Genomic DNA, 4403 nt, shown 5'->3' on the forward strand with positions numbered 1-4403 from the left:
GCGCTTTTTGCATTTGGTTTTTGCACTTTTATCCAGGGCTGTGTTGTGATTTGAAGCCCTGGATTTTGCGTTTTTGTGCACCTGCGCTCTTGTTTGCTTGCCTTCTAATTTTTTTTTTCTTTCTCTCTCTTTCTTTTTTTTTTAATATTTATTATTTCAATCATGCTAATCCTTGTAACCCTAATTGCAGCCTCCAATGTTATGCAGCTTTTATTTATTTTTATGGTAACCTACATTGAAACTTATGATCACTTAATGGCAGTCACTTTATCTCTTATTTTATCGCTAGCTCATTGTTTGAGTTTTGTCTACAACATTGATAATATGTCGGTGTTATTCCCCATTCAAAAAATATGAATAACAAATTAAATCTTAAACTTATTACATTTAATTGCAGGGGAATTCAAGACCATGTAAAAAGACGTAAAATTTTTCATTATATGAGATGTATTGAAAGTGACATAATATTTCTCCAAGAAACTCATTCTTCTAAATCTGATGAAAATTTTTGGAAACAACAATGGGGTGAAAAAGCATGGTTCTCGAGCCACACATCAAATAGTAGAGGAGTAGCCATTTTAATTCGAAACAGAGTGTCGTTGGTTGTTAACTCTACTTATACTGATCCTAACGGTAGATACCTGATCGTATCTGCTATCATTAATGATGTACCTGTAATTTTAGTAAATCTGTATGGTCCAAATAGTGATGATCAAAATTTTTTTCTTGAAGTTTTTAGTAAAATTGATAAATTCGATTATACCTCTATTTTACGTGCTGGGGATTTTAATTCAGTTCTGGGGCCCTTGGATTATAAGGGGGGTAGGGAAACACACTCAAATGTCAAAGCGAGAGAAATATTAATAACACTAATGGAAGAATATAATCTTTGTGACATTTGGCGCAGTTTTCATCCAAATCTAAAGCAATATACAAGACATCAAAAAAACCCTAAAGTACTGTCCAGGATTGATTTTATTCTAGTGTCAGATAATTTTGTTACAAATTGTTTGCAATCAAAAATAATCCCAGGAATTCAATCTGACCATTCCCCTGTTACACTGCATTTTAAAGGAGCCCAACCACTAAGGGGTCCAGGATTTTGGAAATTAAATTGTAAATATTTGCATGATGATGCAAATTTTAGTAGAATGGTTAAGGACAAAATAGAAGAGTTTAAATTAATTCATTCTAATAGCAATTGCAATCCAAATGTATTATGGGACTCTCTAAAGTGCACTATTACTGGTACATGTATAGAATACTGTACACGTAAGAAGAAGGAAAGGGACTTTGCAAAAAAAAAAACACCTTTTGGCAGAAATAGAAGATGTGGAGATAAAATTAAGTACTGATTTAAATAACAATGATCTTATTAATGAAAAAGAATCTTTGATACATGCTTTGAATGATATTTTAGAAGTTGAAGCCAAAGGTTTGATTGTCCGTTCACGACTACGATGGGCTGAAGATGGGGAAAAAAGCTCCAAATATTTTTGTAACTTAGAAAAAAGAAGTGGAGAGAAAAAAAGTATTTTTAAAATAAAGAATGATGATGATGATATAATTGTTAATCAACACACTATAATAGAACAAATCAATTCATTTTATCAAACCCTGTACAAAAACAGTGTAATCAGGAGAGTAATAAAATAGAACATTTCTTAGATTCCATTGAATTCCCCCAGCTGAGTCACGCCGATAAGGTCTTACTTGATAAACCCATCTCTAAAAAGGAATTATTTGATACAATTATTTCAATGAAACACAATAAGTCACCAGGTTTAGATGGATTACCAATAGAATTTTATATTGTGTTTTGGAAAGATATTTCTGATATGCTTGTCAACTCATTTAATTTCTCTTTACAAAATGGACGAATGTCTAGCTCACAAAGAAATGGTGTTATTACCTTGATACCAAAAAAAGACAGAGATGTCTCTTATTTGAAAAATTACAGACCAATATCTCTCTTAACAGTAGATTATAAAATCTTAGCCAAAACTTTAGCAAACCGCCTCAAAAAATGTCTTTCAGACTTGATTCACCCAGACCAATCTGGTTTTTTGAAAGGAAGGCATATTGGAAATAATATCCGACTAATTATCGATGTAATTGAATATACAGAATTAAATCAAATCCCTGGTGGAATCCTTCTCCTTGATATCCAAAAAGCCTTTGACAGTGTTTCCCATAATTTCCTTTTTCATGTACTTAGAAAATTTAATTTCAGCGATGATTTCATTGACTGGATAAAGGTTTTTTATTCAGATAGAAAAAGTTATGTTTCAAACTATGGATATTTGACCAAACCAATTGATATGGAAAGAGGTATTTTCCAAGGGTGTCCCATATCCCCATACTTATTTTTGTTAGTTATTGAATCTATGGCTCTTGCTATTCGACAGAACCCCAATATCAAAGGTATCCCAGTTTTAGAAAACGAACTGAAAATATCTTTGTTAGCAGATGACTCTACTTGTTTTATTGATGGCTCAGATAACTCCTTTAGAGCATTATTTGACACTATTGCTTCATTTTCTGAGTGCTCTTGCTGTAAACTTAATATTTCTAAATCCGAAGCAATATGGATTGGCTCTATGAAAGGTTCTCAAAGATTTCCATTTTCCGAGAAAGGACTTAAGTGGAATAAGTCTACTTTTAAAACTTTAGGCATTCACTTTTCTTTAAATCTAGACCAGTTATATGAACTTAACCATAAAATAAAACTTAAATCCATTGAAAATACCTTAAATTGTTGGCGCGCAAGAAATTTATCTCTGGTTGGGAAGATCTGTGTCATAAAGACCCTATTGCTGCCACAAATTCTTTATTTTTTTTTCAGTGCTGTGTATTAGAATTCCTAAGAAATTTGTTAAACAGCTGAATACAACACTGTACAAATTTGTGTGGAATGGTGGCAGTGATAGGGTCAAAAGACAACTGGTGTGTAATGACTATTCTTTAGCAGGTTTGAAAATGATTGATCCATACACATACTCAGTTGCTCAAAAAATATCATGGGTCAAAATGTTTCTTGATGACAACTTTCAAAGCATGTGGAAGTCAATTGAATTGTCAAGTTTAAATAATTTTTCTACTATAAAAGATATATTATGGAAATCACATGCTCCGACAAGTGTCTTAAGCAAATTGAGATCAACTCAATTAGCTGAATCTCTTCAAACATGGTACATATTTAGAGAAAATTTTGTTAAAAACGAGTTTAATACAATTTACTCTGCACTTGGTTCTTGTCAGTGCATATGGTTTAATAAACATATCTCCTCTAAGTCTAAGCAGTATTTTTTGTATGAAGAGTGGTTAGACAAAGGAATTGTATATATTAGTGATTTACTTAATCCTCCTCACCCCGGTTACAAATTATTTGAAGAACTTATTCTTGATTATGATATTAGTAAAAAAGACAGGCGTAAATACAATTTCCTATTGAGAAATATACCAGATGATTGGCTAGTCACTTCCGACTTAACCCCTGACAATATATTTGACGACGCTAAAAGCAAGCTCTTGAAAACTTCCAAAATTCCGAAATATGCATATAATATTATGTTAGAATCATGTACTCCAGAACGACAAATTTCATTTTGGAATGCCCTCCATGAACATGATGGAGTTGATTGGAAAAAGACTCATATGAATAACTTTAAATGCACAATAAGTACTCGAATGCGTTCTTTTTATTTTGTTATTTCATAGAGCCATTGCCTTGAATGATTTTCTGTATAAAATTAAAAGAAAGGACTCCCCAAACTGTTCATTTTGTAACACTGACCCTGAAACCTATGTACATCTTTTTGTTGAATGTCCTCTTGTTAAACCCATCTGGAATGAAACTATAAACATCATTATTCAGAAAACTCATAAACCGCTAAATGTTTCAACTTTTGAAAAAATGTTTGGTTTTGAACATGATAAATTTATTACGTATCTGTTTCTTTTACTTAAATACTATATATATGTATGTAAATTTCAAAATAAACCACTAAGCTTCGAAGGATATAAATGCCTTATTATGACCAATAAAGAACTTGAATTTTGTATCGCAAAGAAAAATAATAAGCTCCCTATACATTTCCAGAAATGGAGATTTGTTTTTTGAATACATGTATAATGATAATCGTTACGTTGTTCAATTTGTTATTTGTTTGAATTGATGTACCAAGGGACACCACGCGTGGGGGTGTATGGGCCGAGATTCCTTTCAAGTGATATGTTTGTTTGTTTTTGTTGTTGTTGTTTTTTTTCAGTTATATCCAAATGTACCAGAATTAATTATGTCTTGAATATAATTGTTCAGTTCTGTGATAAAATGCATAGAAATCAGTCCCGTGCCCTCCTGTGGGTGTTGATTAACGGTTCTTTTGGCATTTTATAATTAT

The 4403-nt window shown here is 31.9% G+C and overlaps 1 pseudogene; it reads left to right on the top strand.

Moving 5' to 3' along the window:
- Positions 1-2321: 2321 nt before the first annotated feature.
- Positions 2322-4123, top strand: LOC140231558 (uncharacterized; annotated as a pseudogene).
- The last annotated feature ends 280 nt before the right edge of the window (positions 4124-4403 follow it).

The sequence above is a fragment of the Diadema setosum genome, chromosome 8, assembly GCF_964275005.1.
Source record: "Diadema setosum chromosome 8, eeDiaSeto1, whole genome shotgun sequence".
In the NCBI taxonomy this organism is placed as follows: Eukaryota; Metazoa; Echinodermata; class Echinoidea; order Diadematoida; family Diadematidae; genus Diadema; species Diadema setosum.